The 21,834-nt window shown below is 48.5% G+C and overlaps 1 long non-coding RNA gene across 1 annotated transcript in view; it reads right to left on the bottom strand.

Moving 5' to 3' along the window:
- The window catches only part of LOC142992745 (uncharacterized), a 44,502-nt gene extending 24,267 nt beyond the window's left edge, over positions 1 to 20,235 (bottom strand). The window contains exon 1 of the long non-coding RNA XR_012961064.1: positions 19,567 to 20,235. This is a non-coding gene — a long non-coding RNA (uncharacterized LOC142992745). The remainder of the gene's footprint in view (positions 1 to 19,566) is intronic.
- Positions 20,236 to 21,834: the final 1,599 nt, after the last annotated feature.

Below are 21,834 nucleotides of genomic sequence, written 5' to 3'. Positions count from 1 at the left end.
AGCGCACTGTGTGTGTGTGTGTGTGTGTGTGTGTGTGTGTGTGTGTGTGTGTGTGTGTGTGTGTGTGTGTGTGTTTGTTTGTGAATGAGCAGAGGAGCGGGTAAGGTTCCAAGAAAACATGTCAGCTCCTCACAGCAAGCTGAACGTGCTGATCTACAGGCAGAAAGTGAAAGAGACGCACAAAGCTTTGATTGTTCAAAGAGATCAATTAAACTCTCTCTCTTTCATTCTCTCTCTCTCTCTCTCTCTCTCTTTTCCCATCGTTTTCGTGTCCACTTACTCTCATGTGGAAAGTCGCTGTGTTGTGAACACGGTGGGAAATATGCAGAGTTGTCAGCGAAAGGACGAGGACGGGGGGAGATCCAGCCTGAGGGGGAGCAGGGGGGTGTGTGTGTGTGTGTGTGCCGAGGGCTCAGGCATGATCAAACAAAGCCCATCCAGGTACAGTATGCCCCCCCTTCCTTCATCTCCAGGCAGGTCCACTGCTTGTTTGCGGCATGTGGAGTGTCAGAATGAAAGAGTCCTTGTCTAAGAGTCTAATCCTCCGCCGATTAGTCAACGCGTCTCCATTAAAAGCCGGCAACGTAGCCACGCCCCCCCCCACCGCTAACCCCCGCGGTGGAAATGGCTGCCCACAGGTGTCCGTACAATGTTGGGGGAGGGAGGCGGAGTGAGGGGCGAAAGGAGCGAGGCAGGAGCAAGGCACCAGACGCTGACACATCTACCCAAGCTCGGGCCGAAAATGAGCTTTCTGTGTTTGCTGCAAATGTTTGACAAATGTAGAGAGAAGGGGGGGGGGCATGATCCCCTCGTCAGGCCCTGTTTAGAGTAAACAATCCATCTGCTGGTTTGATTCCTTATCTTGGAGGATATTCCCCTGCATCTTATCTGAAACGTGTTACAGCTGTGCCTTAGTGCTCATGAGCAGAGCAGATAGAGCAGCAGAACACTGACTTACTATGGTTTACTCTGTTCTTCTTTGTCTTTATGTACATGAATATAACTCTCTCTCTCTCTACACACACATCAAGCTCTTGACAGATTACTTGTTTGCCAACCAGCTCAGAGAGGTTGTTAACCCCTTGATGGAATTCTCTCAGCCAAACAGCTTGACGTTGAAATGAAGCTGACAAGTCTTAAAATGTGTGCAAAAACATATTTCAAAAATATTGCAAAATCATAAAATCAGTGTGCTGGAGACAAACGACTGCAAGCAGCTTTGTTCATTTGTTGTCATTGCGAGCAAAAAGCATTTCTCTTAATCTGCTCCTAGTTAACCTGTGGCAGCTTGAGTATCAGGAAGTGACCTCTGACCCGGGGACGGACTACTGTACTTCCCCAATCACATCCATCGTGTGCCTAACCTTGAATGAAAGCTGGGGAGGGGAGGGGTGTGTCTTTGGAGACCTGGAGACCCTCACACACTCGGGTAGAGGAGGGGGGAGTCAAATAACAATGGCGAGTGGCAGCTTCCTGAGATCACATGGTGTTAGGGGGACCACAACACTCGGGCCGGGGCTGTGCGCAGAGGTCCACCGGGTGAGAACACACATGGTTCCAGTTTGTCTCGGTGTAGGACCGGGAGGAGAGAGAGGAAAGAGGGGCCTGGTAGCAGGAACCCTCCAATTCTCACTTCCTGCTCCCGCTGGAAATGTGATCCGCGTGCCCATCATCCCCGTCAACACAGGGCGCAGTGTTCGCCCGGCAGCGGTGGGGACGGCGTGTTTGGCGCGCGGGGCACCACATCACACCGGGGCCGGCCTGTCAGCGCCCCCGGAAAACTCAGGCTGCCATTTCCCTAACGAGCCGGGAAAGGACGAGCCGGCCCAATCCCGGCCGTGGCGGCGGCAGGTCAGGTCTCGTGTCTCTACAGGAAGTACTTTTTGAACACACGAGCTGATAATTAAATGGGAAAACAGACGGATAAGTTTTCCATTCTGCGTTATGCTTCCTCTTCATTAGACTCCTGCTGTATTGACTTCGGCAGCTGCACCACAAAACCAAAACTTATCTTCAACAACACAGGCAGAGCAGCGACTTGGCTGTCAACTACTGTACACATATAGGTGCAGACGGGCTGAGGAGCCTATAGAGTGGAGACATTAGTGACTCAGACGGAGAGGCCGTAATTACAGGTTTGCGCAAATGTCTTAATTATCTTTACAACCTGAGAGCCAAAATCAATGTCACTTTAACTGCTGATGGAGGGAAGAACTCCAGCTGACCCCGACATCCCTCTACCAGAGCGGAAGATGACTCACCTCCGAACACCACGGGCGGCATTGGGACGAGTAAACACGCCACAATAACCACAATCAGTCAAAACGACCCTCGTATGTGAGGAAGAGGCACTCAGAAGTTTTAGTACCACAGTGGAAAGACACTCTGAAGAGAACATGGAGTAAAAGTGAAGTGAAGAATCCAGAACCAAGCTAAAATTGCACCAAATAGCAAATCAATAACAATGCAGGACGTCTCTGATCTACCGTGTGTGTCTGTGTGTGTGTTTGTGTGTGTGTGTTTCCCCACTGCTGTGTGTGGGTCAGCGGGCCTCTCTCACTGAATTCTTGCCCCAGCATGCAGAGCGTTTTAACAGTGTTTTTGCAGGCAGAAGGAATGATTCACGCTGCACCATGTGTCCCTGCTGAGGGCCTGAACCCACACCGTACCCCTGCGTGACCTCTGACCCTGGGCCAGCTGACTGACCTCTCACTCCGCCTCCATCTGAAGCTATTCTGTTATTTTCAAGCAAACAAACTGAGGTGAAACGATGCCGAGTGCTCACTCAGCAGAACTCAGATGGACTCACGGCAGACAAAAGGCTTCAGAATGCCACCGAGCAGCTCCGTGCTGCTGCTGCTGCTGCGAACACAGGTTTGTACTTTTCACACACATACACACACACACCCATTCCTCCTGCTTCCCGCTCATCATTTGCGATTGAAGATGTGCCAGTCAGCACAATTAGCCGGCGCTCTGGGCTCGGTCAGGATGAAGAACGCGCCCCTGGCTGGACGCCTAAACCAGCTACTGTGGGAAAGTGCTACTGTGGTTTACTGGGAGATCAATCGATGTCGCCTCGGTCTCACGAACACGATAACGCCGGGCGGACAGCGACGCGGCGTTTGCTCCTTCTGCTTAAACCTCAAACCCCCCCGCCCCCCCACCACCACCACCCAGGCCGGGAGCCAGTGGGTAAACCTCCATCAGAACCTCGCCCCTCTTCTCTTCTCCTCATCTCTGTTTCGCTCTCTGTGCTCTCCTTGTTTCTCGCAACAAGACGCGGCACGCTCGCCGTAAACCTCTAGGGGGGTGAAAGGGATTGAGAGATTAAATTTATTTTGAATTCCTTCACCTTAATGTGGCAATTACACCCCCCCCTCCATCTCTACCCTCAGCCAGGACTCCAAACACACACACACACAGTTCCAAACACACATCATGTACCTGTGTTTTGTACACAGGCAGCATTTTCTTTCAGCCGAATCTCGAACATCGCGGCGGCCAAAGGCGGAGTGCTGCAAACGTGCAATAGAGCAAAAGAGTTTGTGCTGAAAATGAATTCTTTCCAATTATCATTATTATTTATTACTTATAAACGTTGCGTTTATCACGGTGCCAGGAAACACAAAGCAGCTGTCTTGAACTTTGGATATCACACAACGTGTTCAACAACGTCTGTTAATACACCGCAAATGTTTCGTTAGAGGCAAAACGGACGGCTTTACACTTAAATATGATCACTTTGAGTTCTTTAAATAGCTCAGAGTCCAGGCTGAGAGTCAATCCGCTCTTATGAAATGTGTTTTTTCTGAATGAGACAAAAGTAGATCCCCGAAAAGCTTTAAGGCCGGAATTCTGCCGATCCTAATCACAGCATTCTGCCACGTCATGATCCAGGTCATTTGTGTCTAATCTTGGTAAGCAGATCAGAAGGCTGTGTGTGTGTGTGTGTGTGTGTGTGCGTGTGTGTTGGCGAGGCGCTGCTGTGCCATTTTCCCTGCGTCCAACAAAGGTCGGGAAAGCTTGCGGTTACAAAACGTGTGTCTGATTGTGATCATCTGATCTGAAACCCTCCAGTGGTTCAGACGAATTTCTGTGCCACATTTCAATGCAACTCGCCGCCTCTCCTGTGGGAAATGAATCAGTGAAAAAGAAAAAAAAAAGGCTCCATTACCCTCTTTTCTTCAGCTGGAGGACCAGGCTCCGCCCCCTTTTCACTGCATTATCACACATTCCCTGCATCCAAAACGGCCCCATTTCTCTATCATGTGAGCTCCTTAATTGAGAGTTCTATACGGAGAGAGAGAGAGAAAGAGAGAGGGGGGGGGGAAGCAAAACAAAAAGAGGAAGTGAGCGGTCAGCTGCGGGGCGGCAAGACACTAAAGGATCATCTCTCATCTGTGCTGCGATAAAAATACATCCTCAGAAGTGAAACTGAAAACTGGGAGACGGACTTTGTGAGGGATCCAAGACAAACGTGCGCTATCAGGCACCTCAAGGGGGGGGAGGGGGTAGGGGGGGAGAGAGGAAGACCCCCGCAGTGAGGATTCAGCATTTCCTCCAGCAGCAGCAGCTCCACTCAGGGCCTCTCCCAGGACCACAAGGCCCATCGGCCCTCGGTCTGGTCTAACCTCTGCCACGCCGCTCACAGAGCTCGGCCTTTATGTTGCTGCACGCCGCTGCCCAGGGGCACCTATACGTGTGTGTGTGTGTGTGTGTGCGTGCGATCTGTTATTTCCATTGTTTGCAAACTTTCCAGTGTGTTCTATGATTGTGTGAGGTTGTAAAGCGGAGGTTTGGTGCTGCTGTGAGATTCCCGAAGCTGCAGAATGACTTACGGCTACAGGGACTGGTACAGAGCATAACCTGTGAGAGCGCACACACACACACAAACACACACACACACACACACACACACACAGAATGCCAGCTGTGGTCCTGACGTAGGTGGAGCCGGGGTTTCAAGCCAACACAGGCCTTTATAATGGTGCTGGATTTATAGGTGTGGTGCCTTGTGTTGTATATCTAATTACAGATTTCTACAGTGATAGCATGTTAAGTGAAATGTAATACAAGAGCGCAACAGCGAGAAGCGTCGCCGTGACCGAGACGTGGCAGGCGAGAGGAGAGGAGAGGGAGAGTAGAGGAGAGGAGAGGAGAGGAGAAGAGAGGAGCCCTGCATTTCAGCTCCACCATATAGAGTTTCAGAGCCAAAGGGAGCAGAGCTGATGTCACCAGAAGAGACAAGACGAGACCATTCTCCCCTCGACCTGCTTCTCCTTCTCACTTATCCCTCCTCTCTCTCAAGTCTCTTTCATCTCGCCCTCGCCACGCACAAAAGGTGCCATTACGCCGTTGTGCGTCCTGACAATGTTTAATTAGTTTAAAAAACAAATGGTGCTAACGGCCGCAGCTGATTCCAGGGGAAATTCCGGGGGGAAGGAGGAGGTGTGTGTGTGGGGGGGGAGGAGGGGATGAAAGTCGAGCTCCATCTCTTCTTCTTTTTGACAGATTGGTACAGACACAGGGGAACTTTACACGCTGTTTATTTGACCGCGCTTTCCTTACGCGCGTATCGTATTAAAAACCACAAGTGTCAGGAGAGGAGTCAGAAGAAAAGAGGCCCCTGCTCCCCTCAACAATACCAGAACTGTTTCGGTGTTTGGGGTGATTTATGCAGCACAAAAGGTCTCAACCAAAGGGGGAGAGAAACACACACTTGTGGCGTGTCACTCACCGACATTGCGAGCGGTGGCGGCGATGCTAACGCGGTGCTCAAACGAGACACACGCTCGCTCTGCACACGCAGGCACGCTGCTTCATCTGTCAGTTGTCACCCTAATCTCCAATCTGACAGCTGGCGATGGGCAAACAATTATAAAGCCATCAAGCCGGCAAATCCTGGAGGTGTTGAAACTGTGATCATAACAAAGAAAAAGGTAGGAGGGTGCGAATCCGTGTGCTAATTTAGCACCTGAACACACGATTAAACAGCAAACATGACAAACTGAAGCAGCAACACTGTTATTGATCAACACAATGTCAACTCGAACTGCGGTAAACACACACACTAACATTCTGCTCAATAACACACAAGAGGAAGAACAGCGTCATGTGAGCAGCAGAATGTTCTGATTCCATGTGACAGTTGTAATCTAATGGGTTGTGGTTTCACGCAGATTCCAGTCTGATTGTGAGTTTACAAGACATTTGAAAGTAATCAGCCGGTTGCTTTAATCCACACAGAATTGGCATTTTAATGGTCGGACTCATTTATTATCTCACTTATTAATATGTCAGTGTACTCTGCGATGGCACTCGTATCAAAGGATCTCATAAACACGTGGTTCTTCTCTCCCGGAGACACAGAACATCCCGTCAGCTTTGTCAGAAGAGTTTTAAAGCCGTATAGATCAAACTGGGTTTCAAACGCATCTCGGGAGTTTTCGCTCACATTTGCAAAGCAGATGTCGCGACGCCGAAACGCATACCGAGCAAATCTGTCATTCCCCCCCCCGAAACGAGCAAGGGGACATAAAAAACACACAAGGAGGTCACGGGCTCATAAAGACGACAATGTGCTGAGCAGTAACACACGCAAGTCCAATAACACGGCAGCAACATGTAACATCGCATGTAGGATTCTGCACATGTGCCATCAAGCTGGACAGTAAACGCACAAGAGAAGAAGAGAAGTGAAGACCACCCGCACGTGCTCCCATAAAACCGCCGGCCAATCAGATATCAGAGATCGGACTGTTTATGAGACGACCTGTAAAGACCAGAGGCAGAGACGAGACCACATGTTTTACTACTCGGGCTTGTTTGAATAATCAGGTACAAGTAAAACAAACAGCTACAGACAGGAAGTTCAGCAAGGAGCCCAGGACCCAGATCAGGGTAATAAGTGTTCATTAGCTTTAATAGCCTGGATCCTGGACCAAATCAAACGCAGCCCAGAGGACCAGAGAGGACCAGGGAGGACCAGGAAGGACTATAGAGGACCACAGAGGACCAGAGAAGACCAGAGAAGACCATATCCAGCTAATGTAAATAAGCTGCTACTCTCCTCCACCGTCTGTCTCTCCTTTCACTCTCTCTCCTCTCTTCACAGCTAAGATCATCTGATCTAACAGCACCGTGTGTATTTAATGGAAAAGTTGTTGAGGCACATCTTGATTCCACCTGAGAGCGGCTCAGTGGTCCAGATGGCCCCCCCACCCCCCCACCCAAAACACAGGGCCTGAACGTAAACACGGCTCGGCTCTGGTTGAGGAGAGGGAGACCCCGTTTATTTATGGACATGTCTGGGTCTGAGACACGCCCCCCACCCTCCTGCCCCCCCATCGCCCCCTAGAGGTGGAGAGAGGGACAACAGGAAAAGAGCCAAACCTACATGTGTGTGTGACTCCCAGTGAGGTCAGACAGTGGCGTGATCTGGCCCACCTCACACAGCAATAACTGGATATGAGTGTGTGTGTGTGTGTGCAAGCGTGTTTACGAAACACCAGCAGATTCAGTCCAATGTACAATCCATAAAACAAATCCTCTAAACTGGACTGGAGGGGAAACACGGAGGGCCTCTCTGATTGGCTGAAGCGGCTCCATCGCCCCCCCCCCGTGACGTCAGAACGGGCCGCACACCAGCCCGTGTGGCCACGGCCCATTGGCTGTGGGGCGGCAGGACCAGAGCGAGGAGGGCGTGAGTTCAAAGGCTCTCCCCCCTGTACGCTTACCGGTAAGAACCAAGCCCACTGCGAGTGAGGAGCGTTTCCGCCCTCCGCGCTATCGCCTGGATCAGGACTTTTACAATAAGACTTTACGGCTTAATGGCCTTTGCTACAGAAACCCAGACGTGGTAAAAGATGCCTTTATTGCTCTGTCGCTCCTTTACAACTGGGACAAATGTCATCGCTGTGTTACTGTACAGCTCAGGGCAGGTGCTTCAGCTGAGAGGCGCCAAAACCAGCCAACCAGTGTCATAATGCCAAGGAGATTCCAGAGAATATGATCGGACACACACACACACACACACACACACACACACACACACACACACACACACACACACACACACACACACACACACACACACACACACACACACACACACACACACACACACACACACACACACACACACACACACACACACACACACACACACACACACACACACACACACACACACACACACACACAGCTCACTCATGTGTCTTTTCTTGCCTTTCAGAAGAACCAGAACCATAAATCTGTCCAATACGAAAGCCGAGTAACACTTCAACCAATCCTCAGATAAATCAGCAACATGTTTTTCTACTGCAAAATAGTTAATAAATGGATTTATTTGTCACTCCTAAGTTTATTTGTTGCATTAAATAACTAAAAGTGTTCAGAAATAGCGTTTGCCTGTGTTCACATGCATGTACAGAGCCACTCTGGTTGTCTGGATGCTCGCCGCCATGCTGATCGCAGGTTAGACGATCAGCATGGTAACCAGAGCCACTCACACACACACAAACACACACACACAAAGACACACACACACACTGAAGTATAAACATTACACAATCGCTCCAAACACATGCCCAGCTTCAGTTAATTAAGACCACGCTGCCTTTTAATGCCTGTTTATATCTGACTCTTAAACGAACGCTGCCCCCGGAGCTCCAGAGCCGCTCTGTCAGAGAGCGCAGAGCTGGGGAGGGGGAGGGGAGGGGGAGGGGGAGTGATAGGGAGGGAGGAGGGGGAAACTGGGAAATGATTTTTGCCCTGCAGAGTCCAAACACAAACAAGTCAACAAACCTGTCAGTTGTAAAAGCACTTTAGCTAAAGGGCCTCATCCCATTGATCTGAGACTAATTCATCAAAGCAGAGAGACTCGAGTTAAAGGCGTTTGACAAGCAGATGATTTGTAGATCACAGTATTTCTTAAGGATCTTGTTTGAATAAAATATCTCCCAAGATGCAGTGCAAGAGAACAATTTACAATACTTCTAATAATTCAGATTTTTTGAGAAAATGGATTGCGTGGCTTCTCTCATCGCATGTTTGTCATATTGATTTGTACCAGTTTTGTGGATTGTTTGGCGCTGGAGATCAGAGCGATGAAGAGCAAACATCTTTAAAGGATTCTAATGATCTGCTCCATGTGGTTCTGCACAAACTGGCTCATTCCCCTCCACAGATACGAGCAGCAGCGTGTTAGAACAAGATCCTGTTCAGATTCCTGTTTACGCAGAGCACAAAAGCGTTTATACGTTTGTTTCTTTGACAAACCTGCTGCCATTAAAGAAACCGACACCGGCGTAATTCGAGTAAACGAGACATTTGAGGCCTGAAGATTATCGAGCGTTCTGGGCAGCGCCGCCGTCTTTTGATCCGGCCGATGTGGTGCGGTGAAAGAGCGAGCAGAGAGAGCTGTAATGCGCCTCAATCGGGACCATGTGCGGCTTTATTGGTGCTGCTGGACCCTGCTGGACCCGGAGCCCCGGGGGGCAGAGGGACTGGCCCTCGCTCGCTCACATCGTTAAAGTCGATAAGCTGGCAGGAGCGGAGGGGAACCTTGCCCACCAGTAACCACCAGGTCCCCCACCGCCACGCTCACTTTTTCCAGAAGCCTTTCCTCACTGTTTGCTCTCTCCGCTTCCTGGCCGGTTCAGGCCGGTACTGGACCTCCAGAAACACCGTTTTGTCCCGCTGCCATTTTGTTTCGATCGATGGCGCCACAGCTCTGGGCGGGGCTGGAACAGTCCTGCCACACCTGTGTGACCCGTGCCCCGTCCTGCAGACCACTGATGCCTCCGCGTCTTTACAGGCCACACACACACCCCCCATCAACACTACTAATACACTATATCCTGATTTTTGTTATAAATGTCACTGTTGTAATTGCATTTGGAGGCGGATTATCCATTTTCATATGCACAGAATTTAGAACACAGGGTTTGGATTTCAAGACGCAGCTTGTATGGACTTGGGGGATTAAGCGAGAAGGTGGTGTGTGTGTGTGTGTGTGTGTGTGTGTGTGTGTGTGTGTGTGTGTGTGTGTGTGTGTGTGTGTGTGTGTGTGTGTGTGTGTGTGTGTGTGTGAGGGAGAGACAGATGTCTGGGAGAGGCTCGGCTGGCAGAGTTTACAGTGGAGGAGTGCAGGCTTTGTAAACGAACGGAGGAACACACACAAACACATGAACCACCTCACATAAACTCCAAAACTTACACAACACTGAAACCCAAACCTGCACCAGCCGAGCAGCGCTGCTAATGCACTCCTGCTGCGCGGCTGTGTGTGTGTGTGTGTGTGTGTGTATGCATCTATGCAGTGGAAGAATCCTTTACATGTGCAAAAGAATAAATACTGATATTTCAAAATAAAAGTCCTGTGTTGGAAATTCAGCTGTGTACAGACTGAAGTACAGTTTCTACCTGTGCAGGTGACAGACACACACTGATCGAGACCTGAGATCCAGACAGGAAGTGTTACCATGTGGTCGGGTTTGGGTGACATGGTGATTAACTTTCATTACTTCAGGGCTTCTCCTGTAAATCGATACACTGCCAACTGAACCAACGGAAATGTGACTAAAGGTGACAGAGAGACAGAGAGAGATAGGGAGAGAGAGAGACAAAGAGAGATAGAGACATAGACAGAGAGAGAGAGAGAGAGAGAGCTGCCCGAATGTCAAATGCAACAGCCAGTATGTGCATGATATAATCGAAAAAGTGAAAAAAAAAGGTGAAAGAATCTATGTGTGTGTGTGTGTGTGTGTGTGTGTGTGTGTGTGTGTGTGTGTGTGTGTGTGTGTGTGTGTGTGTGTGTGTGTGTGTGTGTGTGTGTGTGTGTGTGTGTGTGTGTGTGTGTGTGTGCGTGCGTGCGTGCGTGCGTGCGTGCGTGCGTGCGTGCGTGCGTGCGTGCGTGCGTGTGTGTGTGTGTGTGCGTGCGTTTCCTTTAGGCCTCTCTTGCAGCACTGCACTCTGGGAGCTCCAGCGTCAATGATTAACCTCAACAGTTGTAGAAGGTTTGACCAGACAGATATGTCCATATCTCCACTGGGGCTCCGCCCCCTTCCACAGGCCTGCTTACCCAGCATGCACCGCCTGAGAGTACCGCCAAGCACAGAGCCTCATAAAACAAGAGCTTGGGAAAAACGTGGATCTGGTCCCCTGCAGGCGAGCAAACTCCGTCAGTCTCTGCCTGCCTGCCTGCCGCCGACACGTCTGGTCAGGTTGTGAGCGAGAGAGACTCGCCCGCGGTGGCTGTTATCAAAAGCTGCTGAAGGATTTAGATGATCGATTGTTATGAAGAGATGAGTAATTTTGCGGAGCTTACAGGTGCCAGAGATAAGCGGCCGCCAGGAATGTTGCAACCGGGGTTCCTGGGTTAGTGATTGTTGCCGGGACATAAACGGGCTTTGACGCACACAGGCGCTAATGTCAACAGGCTCACCACAAAGACCTGAATGCTGCCTGCACTCTCACTGCTCTAAAGAATAAATAGTAAATAGAGAAGAAAAATAGCAAATAGTGGCCAAGTGCATTGATAAGCTCATAGTTTGGAACTGGATTGCTGTTATTGAATGAAAGAGCAGATAACAGAGATGTAGAGGAATCACACAGAGTGTGTGGGTCTGAACAGTAGATTGTGTGTGTGTGTGTATGTGTGTGCAACATACTACAATCTACACAATTGGCGTAACAAACCAAACAGAGCTATGATAAGCTTCTGATTATGGAGTAATGCTGGAGGAATTAATACAAGAAACACGTTGCAGTGACACAAAAGGCCTAAATAAACTAAAGTGTTCCTGCTGAGCACATCTTCATCTTCCCATGACTCTCACCGTCAGCTCCAACTGTAAGGAACCTGAAGAACTGCATAGTCTGAAATCTGATTTGCCCAAAGCAAATTTGGTCAAGATTCAACTATGTGCAGTTCATGCTGAGACGAACCGGAAGACTGGGCCTCCAAAGAGAGAGAGAGAGAGAGAGAGAGAAGAGAGAGAGAGAGAGAGAGAGAGAAGAGAGAGAGAGAGAGAGAGAGAGAGAGAGAGAGAGAGAGAGAGAGAGAGAGAGAGAGAGAGAGAGAGAGAGAGAGAGAGAGAGAGAGAGAGAGAGAGAGAGAGAGAGAGAGAGAGAGAGAGAGAGAGAGAGAGAGAGAGAGAGAGAGAGAGAGAGAAAAGAGAGAAAGAGAGAGAGAGAGAGAGAAAAAAAAAAGAGAGAGAGAGAGAGAGAGGATGATCTTCAGCATAGAAAAGGAAAGTTGTTTACAAAGAAAGTCCACCTGAATGGGAGCAGATGAATTCAAACTTGTCAGGTCATCACTGTTATGATCACAGCTCAACCAATAAACTGCTTTGGAGTCGACACACTCACTCACTCACACACACATCTATGCCAACGCCGCAAACACACACCCACGCACAAGACACCTGTGGGAACTGAACTATAAGCAGCATTATACTCCTGCTATTACTGTCACCCAATCATAAGCTGCCCCACCTGTGTGTGTCTCTCAGAAGCCAGCCGTCCGTATTCAAGGAGCAAGAGTCTCTCTCTCTCTCTCTCTTTTTCTCTCTCTCTCTCATTCATTTTGTCTGTTCTCTGTGTTCCTTAATGTCTGAAGTTCACAGAGGAGTGAAGCCAACAAACAGCCGGCGAACTTGCCAAGTTTCCGTATCATGATTCAAACAATCAGTCTGCTTGTTGGCTGGTTTGCTGTTGCTGGCACGCTGCTCTGCTCTTCCTTTTCCCTCTGCAATCTATCATGCATTCAAAGTTATATTCTGACATTTTGGACAAACTTTAAGTTATAACTTCAAATCAATCTCGCCACTTTCTTTTGTCGTTGTGGTTCAAAAAGCTTTTCCGGTTCCCAAGGACGGTTTGGTTGGGATACACGGACGCACAAGGTGAACAGTTGACTTTATTGAAGTTCACTGTGGGTTTATCAGTGTCGGTACACACAGACGCACTCAGCCACTTTGATCTTCAAAGGGAGATGAGCTAGAATGAGGGGCAATAAGAAGATAATAATGCCAATCTGCATCCATTACTCCATAGATCACAGGATTACTCCAACTAACAAGTAGTTGTACTCACGGATTTGAAGTGTTTTTGGTGTTGCCACATTGCCATCTAGTGGTCAAACTTCAGACTAACCTTTTTTTTTTTTTATCACAGAGGTCAGAGAAATGTGCCGGTCGTACTCTAGTTTCATGAGAATCTAATTAAAACATTTACCACTCAACTATATTGGAAAAACCTATACACAACATATGTGTGTGCTGTTGTGACACAACACTGTGTACAACACCATCAGACCGCTCTGTGCAAAGAGGCGCAACGGGTTTAACAGTAAATGTTAATCAATGTTTAAAAAGATCCGACTCTGACCTCTGGTGGTGAGGCAGGCAACTGTCGCTTGGGCTTTATTGACATACCAGGAAAAAGACTTTGCTTTGTTTTTGTTTTCGCGTTAGATATTGTCCTGCAGCGATTTTTTATTTATGCCCTTTAACGCGCGCGCACACACACACACACACACACACACACACACACACACACACACACACACACACACACACACACACACACACACACACACACACACACACACACACACGTTTGGAATCAATATTTTTAATAATAATCTTTAATTTGTTCCTTGTGGGTTAAAGGGACGAGATGAAAACAGCTTTTCTCCCTTCTCCCTTCTACTTTGTTTTCAGATTATGTACTTGTATCTCACATTACATCTGGCACTTTAGTAACTGCTAAAAGCTAACAGCTAACTGCGATCTACAGTCTATGTTGTGTCTTTTGCACATTTGCACCTCAGACATAAATAACGTTTTTTTAATCTGAATGTTGTATGTATCATCAAAACAAGGCATTTAAAACCATATATTGTGGGATATTGTGTTGTGTGAAACTTTATATGTGTGTGCCACAAAACATATAAACTAATAAATTCAGATTATTGAGTAAAACTATAAACTATGACTCACTGTTTCTGAAATTACAAAACCAAAACACCGCCCTCATCCCCGACACACACACACAGCTGTGCTCCGCATGCTGGGAAGAACAGCTCACTGACAATCTACTGAATCTACCAGTTTATATCAAATGTATTCTCTTTCTTCTACTTTATATTGTGTTGTTTAGATTAACATTAACATTTCAGAATTTGATGTTAATAAACTGCTATAATGTACTGTACTACAATTACTGCTGTGTACTGAATATAATACCAACAATAGTAGGAGATGTAGTCTATAGATGGTCAATACTTCATATTTTGGTTCATCTTAGGTTCATATTCATGTTAGAAACTAAACTATATTAAATATAGAGATAGTAACAGCAGGCAAGTGACACATAGTTGAACATCTTCCCTTTTCTTTCTGCTACTCCAACCTGAAATACCTAAATGTGTTAGAAACATTGTGTATTTGTGCTATTTACACCCATTTAGTGCGTAATTAAGTACAATATAATCGTCGAATAATAATAAATCAGTAGTTTGCTATATAACGATGATGTTTTACATGTACTTTTAGAGCAAATTATTGCTCACCAGCTAAAAGATCAACATCGATCAAACTCCTCACGTCACATCCAGGGTTTGTGTACAACAGCGCCACACATCTCTACTGGCCAACACAGGAATTACAGACAATTAAACTACTGTGTTATTCTCCACTTTGTCCGCAGGGGGGCAGTATAGACTTAAAAATAAAAGTGAAAGAATAATTGACTCATTACATCATTGCTCAACAGCCAGTCATGATATTTAAATATTTCTGGTTACTTCCTGCCCCCTACAATGACCTGGGCAGCCTCACCCTCATGAAAAGCTCCTTGACACAGAGATCAACGAGCAATAAGAAGTGTTAATTCACCTGTGTGTCCGCTCACACCCCATCCATCAAACACCTGTCAGCAGCTCAGAGTGGAGCACAGCACAGAGCGTCCAACAGAGGAGCATCTGTCACTCAAGCACCCACACACAATGTCTCAGTCACACTTTCTATGTGAAAGAGAGAATAATCCAGCCGTGTTCAATCTCCTGTAAGACACCAGTACAATTGGACAAAGTCTAAAAGCAGACACACACATACACACACAGAGAGACACACAGACACACAGTCAGCCAAGGAGCCTGGTGGTCTGCTGTGTCCCAAGGAGGTCACGCAGGAAATTTCACGCTCCTCTTCACACCGAAAATGTCTCCTTTATCCCCCCACAGCGAGTGAAAGAAAAGGGAAGAGGGAGCTAAGAGAATGAGAGAGAGAGAGAGAAAGAGAGAGAGACACAGACAGAGACACAGGGGGGAGAGAGAGCGAGAGAGAGAAAGAGAGAGTGAGAGGGACACTTGCTCCCCGAATTGCTCCTTTAGGTGTGACTCTTTGAAAAGAAGCAGCCACGTAACCATGGCAACCCACACCCTGGAAAGTGAGCCTGAGCGCGGTCACAGGTTCGCTGGAATGCAGCGTTTGCGAGCGGGGGCCCAAAGACAAAGGGAGGAATTCTCCCTCCAAAAAATGAAAGCGGGAATAGAACAAGTGAGGTAAGAGAGATAGAGAGAGAAGAGGAAGAGGAGGCAGGGGAGGAATGTCTGGCATCCCAGGCATTGTGACGCCGAGATAACGCCGGCGTGGACAAGACGGGTCAAGAAAACACCTGAGGGCGTGCCGGCGGACACCTGGCTGCTTTCGAGTCGTGCAGATGCGGAACATTTTCCCGGCATTCCATCCTCACTGCAGCTCTCCAGACGCACGCCATCCTTCAGGCTTACTGGGGTCCCAGGCTGAACGGCGCGCTGTCCGTCCACGTCCAGGCCTGTGGACAGAGACGCCCCTGTGCTCCCCCCGTCTCTCTGCCCTGTCTGCCCTGCCCTACTCATCCTTACGTCCTCCTCTCTACTACTCCCTCTCTTTCCTCTTCTTCTCTTCCTGCAGGAGGGAAGGACGGGAAAGGACAGCAGGATGTGTCACTGAAACATAGACGTGTAAAAGGTGCGAGTGTGTGAGGTGAGCAGAGCTCCACACAGGAAGGAGACGGCAGATTGGAGGCCTGAGCTGAGGCCTCTTCATCACAGAGGACAAGCGTGTGTGTGTGTGTGTGTCTCCCAGTGTGTGACCCCGAGGCGTCACTTTCAAGAACACACACCCCAAGGCCCAACACATCCTCAATTTCCACTCAACCTCCCACTTCCTGCCAGCTCCCAAGACAGGCTAACACCCCCCAAACACACACACACACACACCCCCCTCTAAGCTGTGGTTTCCCTGTAGGAAACCAGCAATCTGGCGGCATTACCACCATCATCTCCTCCTCCCTCCTTCACTTCTATTCCTGTTTAAACAATAAATCCTCCCTGATGACCAACATATATGTATGAGAGAGAGAGAGAGAGAGAGGAGAGAGGAGAGAGAGAGAATGGTCAGGAGATAGATAGATAGATAGATAGATAGATAGATAGATAGATAGATAGATAGATAGAGAGATAGAAAATGGCAAAACGGAGGGAAAATCAGCAAAGGGGCCTGAGAGAGAGAAATACTTTTTCACACTGATCCCGGCTTTTCAAAAAACCTCCTTCTCTCCTTACACACACACACACATATAAACACACAGGCACAAACACATACACCTCGGAACAAAGGTGCCATTTTACTCAGGAAGGGTCAGCAGTTCCCTCCATCAGACGGGGGCTTGTTCTTGGTCAGAGGCTGCTGCCCAATCTCAGGCCAGCCCCCCCCCCCCCCCCCCCCGGCCCCCACCACCCCGGAGACAAGCTCCCCATTGTTCCCGCACTACTAATAAATGACAGTTCTCCTGTTCAGACAAACTTTAGAGCCCATTCTACACACACACACACACACACACACACACACACACTATGAAAAGATGCACAGCAGCTTTTTATAGCCTGAGATTTCTCATGCTGCTCATTAAAAAGGTTACTTGACACTAATGATGTAAAGATATTTTCCCTGCGATCAGAGCTTTGTGCTTGCAAACTAAATGAGGTAACGCACACACACACAGAACACACACACATTTACTCCTAAACAAACTGCCTAATTCATTTTTAGAATCCTCTTTCTATTTCATTTCCCCGCAGTGCTTGAATGAAACCGCTGCGGCCGTCTAGACAGAGTTCAGCAGGAGGTCACGTCACCTGCAAAGTCACCATGCAAACACACACACACACACACACACACGCACACACACACTGAGGTTTGATCATGGCCAGGACCCTGAGGTGAGCCTTGAGTTTAGACATGATAAATCACCACTCCAGCTAAGCTCATAAACAGGCCATTAACATGCTTCACCACAGCAACTCAATCTGTTTACCTTAAGCACCGTGCCGGGGACCCGTGCGCCCCGGCAGGCACGTATTAGCGCGCCTACGGGGGCCTGATGCGCACGTGTGTCACCAGGGGAGGGGGGGCAAGTCCCGCTCCAACTCTGGACTGCAACGCCGCCTCAGTGCCGTCCTAAAACCCGCCTGGATGCCATTTGAGGTGAGGTCATTTTCCAGGACTTTGAGCTCTCGTCCACGGAGACTAGACTTTAACTCTACGGCTCTATAGAACCGTTGTACGTGTGTGGAAAAGTGGTCAGGCTCAGGCTAAAAGGTGAGCAGCCTGGGATGTGCTCCACTGAAGAGCTCTAAACGTACAGGGGGGATGGGGGGGAGGTGACGCATGCAGCACAGCTCAACATGAACCTGGAATTCCTACCAAACAAATGCCGGTGATGAGAAAGTGCATTCCAAGGAAATGTTGAGTAAATACAGGGTTGTTAAGTGAGTGTGACCCGAGTGTGTAGGTGGCTCTCTGCTGCGGTGAACCACAAGCGTATCATATGACAGCGCAAGCCAACTCCCTCAACCCTGTGAGAAAGAGAATTCCTGCTTTACTATTCCCAGGCTTATTCTGTGAAGGCAGCTACGGCGTAAACACACACACACACACTGAAATGTGTTCTGAGGCTTAACAGACAGCCTGGTGATAAGGTGTGTGTGTGTGTGTGTGTGTGTGTGTGTGTGTGTGTGTGTGTGTGTGTTTGGGGTGAGGTTTGCCGTGTGCAGGACAGATGCTGGGCGAGCCGGGGGGGTCACGTCAACGGACATGCTCCCGCTCAGACGTTTGGATGTGACAAAGGAAAGGGAGGAAGAGGAGGCAGAAGTTGTGCGAAGAAGAGTAAAAAAGAAAAAAAAAAGCCCCAGTGTTTAGTCAAGGCCTGCTCGCTGACACAAAGTCCGTCTTTGTCTGCCTCCCAGGGTGCCAGATAAAGGAATTCTTGTGTGTCGGGGGCTCTGACCGAGTTTATTTGACACTTCAGCTCCTTTTGTGAAGCAAGTGTCCCACCGTCAATGCCGGCCATGAGAGTCACTTGGCATTAGACAGAGGGTCCCTCTTCAGCGGAGAAAGGGGGTCTTGTTTGGAGAAGATTTTTAATGGAGGGGGTGTACGGGGGGGTGCTGAGTCGAAGGGGGGGCTGGGTCTGTGCTCTGTGCTGTATACAGACGTATAGTGGGGCTCTGTCCCCCTGCACCAACAATAGGCGGGATTCTTTATTGCTAAGGAAGTGGATGGGACCAGGGAGTGGAGGGCTGAAGGATGGAGAGGATGGAAATTGTGGAAGCCTCATCAGATAACTTGAACCAACACGCAACGACACACGCCTACTGTGCACCGCCTACTGTGCGTCGCCATGCCACACTGCCGCTTAGGCACGTCAACTCACCTAACACAAACAGGACTACAAGCAGCTATGACCCAGTATGAGGGGGATCAATGAGATCAATAGGCTTCACTAAAACATGGTGAATCCTGACATCACACACACACAGTCTTCCTAACCCTGGCCTTGGACTGGATCAGGTCTCCGTGTGGCGTTCCAGGTAGCAGCAGCCTGTAGTACTGACAGGTGCTTCCCTGTGAGCCGCGTTGTGCAGCTGAATGGATTGACTCACACCTGAATGGAGTCACTGTAGGAGCCGAGGGGGTTTCGCCGCTTGACTACATCCTTGTTCTGCGAGGATACTGTATCCACAGTTGGTGTATTTCTGCAGCTGCTCTGACACCATGTATGATCTATGACAGCTCATGCCGTTGCTCTCCAGTGGGCTTGGAGCACCTGTGGGTACCTAGCACTGCAGGTGTCCCTGTGTGTGTGTGTGTGAATCAAGCTGTGGCCCTGTCAGCGACTGGGCTCCTAAGTGTTCTGAACCGGTCAACCATCAAAATGTCTCCCTCTGAATGACAGACAGGTGAGCCTAAAGGTGCAGCTGACCAGAGCTTCACACACCAACCACTAAGCAGATGCAGACTCCCACAAAACAGAGCTGTGAGGAGTCAGGCAGGGAGATCAAGGCTTCCTGCGGTAGAGAATTAGAGCTCAGATGTGTGTGGAGGAACATATGTGACCAGTTTTTGGAACCTCGCAGCTACTGAGACCCTTTGACCCCCAGAAAAGCCCAGAATTAATTTGGGAGCCCCTGATTCTGCACTTGAAAATAAGATGACAATGATCCTGACTTACCTGCTGAGAGATCAGATGCATTGTGGGTTTAAATCCAAACCGCCGGACACGAGAATCAGCTGCTGCGTCCACAGGCGAGAAACAAACCGCGGCAGGATATTATTCCATTAGTTTGTGCTCCAAATCCACCGCGACAAACACACACACTTCCACAAAGAACGTCAGCAGATGATCCATCCGGGACACCGGGGCGAACACGAGCCGGTGATAAACATCCCGAGACTGTGTGTGTCTCTGTGTGTGTCCGGGCGCAGACTTGTCCAGCAGCGGGAGCGGAGACATGGACACAGACATGAGACAGCATCCGCTCAGACCCAACTAACCGGGACACGTCCGGTCTGACGAGTCCTCCACTCGCTGCCATCCTGATCGATTCTATGTAATCGATAATCCGAACTCCAGCACGTGTGTCGGTGCATAACGGGATCGATAAATCCAGTTTATTCATCCAAACTTGGGTCACAATCTGTGCGAGGAACTCCACCGGCGGGGTGAGAAGATCCAGAGGTCCGGTCCGGTTCGGTCCGTGTGGTTAATTCCGGTTAGAATCAGAAGAATGTTGGTTCCTAATAGTCCATAGCGAGCGGCGGCCCCTGCGTGGAGCGCCTCTGTCACGAACGCGGACACGACGCGCTGCCGTGGAGAGCCGGAGCCGCACTGAGCCATAGTGAGAGCAGAGCAGCTCAGCACATGCTGCTCACACACACACACACACACACACACACACACACACACACACACACACACACACACACACACACACACACACACGCACACACACACACAGAGGCATGACGGGACGTGGAGTTTCAGGTCGAGGCGTTCGCACGAACCGTATTCGATTACGTAATGTTTATAAAACCGGACAACGTCAGTAGACCTGAATGTTAAAGTTTTATTCAGACAATCAGGGACCCAGATTTTAATTTCTGTCTCATTTCTAGTGGTGAATGAAACAAGGATGATAAAGTTTAATTATTTTAAATATTATTTCATTCACTTTAACTTATATCAAAATGTATATAAATTATATGAAGGCAGTGACTTTTCTTTACTTTTATGATCTTAATTAGATCTGATAATTCAATCTATTGTTGTATTTTTGGCTGTTGGCCGGTGAAACAGATTAGCTTTAAGTGGCAATTGTTTAGAAAAAAACAGACATTTGCAATACTTGCTCTGACTTTATAACCAATAATCATTATGATTATGATTATTGTTGTTGTTGTTGTCATTGTTGTAATTATTATTATTAATGGTATTGTTGTTATTCTTCTTATTTGGCCTCTGATGCATTGAGGTGTGTTATGCGTTGTCATGTGATGAATATGTGATATTAAAAACATCTTGCTATAACTCGTCAGTGTGATGCAGGGTTGCGTGTGAGCGGTGTGTCTGTGAGCTGTGTGTGAGCTGTGTGTGTGTGTGAGCTGTGTGCGTGTAAGCTGTGTGTGTGAGCTGTGTATGTGTGTGAGCAGTGTGTGTGTGTGTGGGGGGGGGGGGGGGGGGCTGGGGGGGGGGGGGGGGGTAAGCTGTGTGTGCGTGAGCTGTGTGTGAGCACAGATCAATCACCTTCCCATGAATGAATGTCTTGTCTTTCTTACCTCACTTTCATGTCCAAACCACCTCCAGGCTTGCTTTTATTTCTGGGATCATAACGCCCTGAAAACTCAAAACAAGGACTGGATTCCTGAGAATGGAGCCTCAAAGGCCAAAATTAGACCAAGTGAGTTTACATTACAGACAGAATGAAACTTACTTCACATTGGATGAGTACTGACTGAATGTTTCTGAGGGCGACAAACACTTTTATCTGTGATTCCTCTTTAAATCTCTACTGATACAGACTTAAACTATATAAGATCACATCTGCAATTTATTCATGCTACAATACATACAAACCTTATTTCCCCTCATCATATCAGCCTATATATGTACTATCATGACTGCAGACCCTCAGCATTCATGGCATCATAACATGTGCATTAAAGTGTCTCTAATCTCTGTAAACATTCCTCCTGCGCTCCAGGCTGTGTTGCTGCTCCGCTCCGCCTTTTCCCCCGGCTCCCCATTTGGCCCCGCTCCAGTGCGATCCTGGAGCACCTGAATTGCACGCGATTCTGTCAATTGCAGGTACTTGATGGCTTTTCTTCTGTGCCGAGGTTGAGGAGTTGCTGGAGGTTTGAGCGCACAGCCTTGCGTGACTAGAGCCGGGGATGAAAACACAAAGACATTTGTTTTCAGCGATCAAACCCCCTTTATAGTAAC

Source organism: Genypterus blacodes, unplaced genomic scaffold (assembly GCF_046128005.1).
Source record: "Genypterus blacodes isolate CSIRO-AG114 ecotype Tasmania unplaced genomic scaffold, CSIRO-AGI_Gbla_v1 ptg000022l_1, whole genome shotgun sequence".
NCBI classification, from domain to species: Eukaryota; Metazoa; Chordata; class Actinopteri; order Ophidiiformes; family Ophidiidae; genus Genypterus; species Genypterus blacodes.
This window is presented reverse-complemented; position numbering and strand designations above follow the sequence as displayed.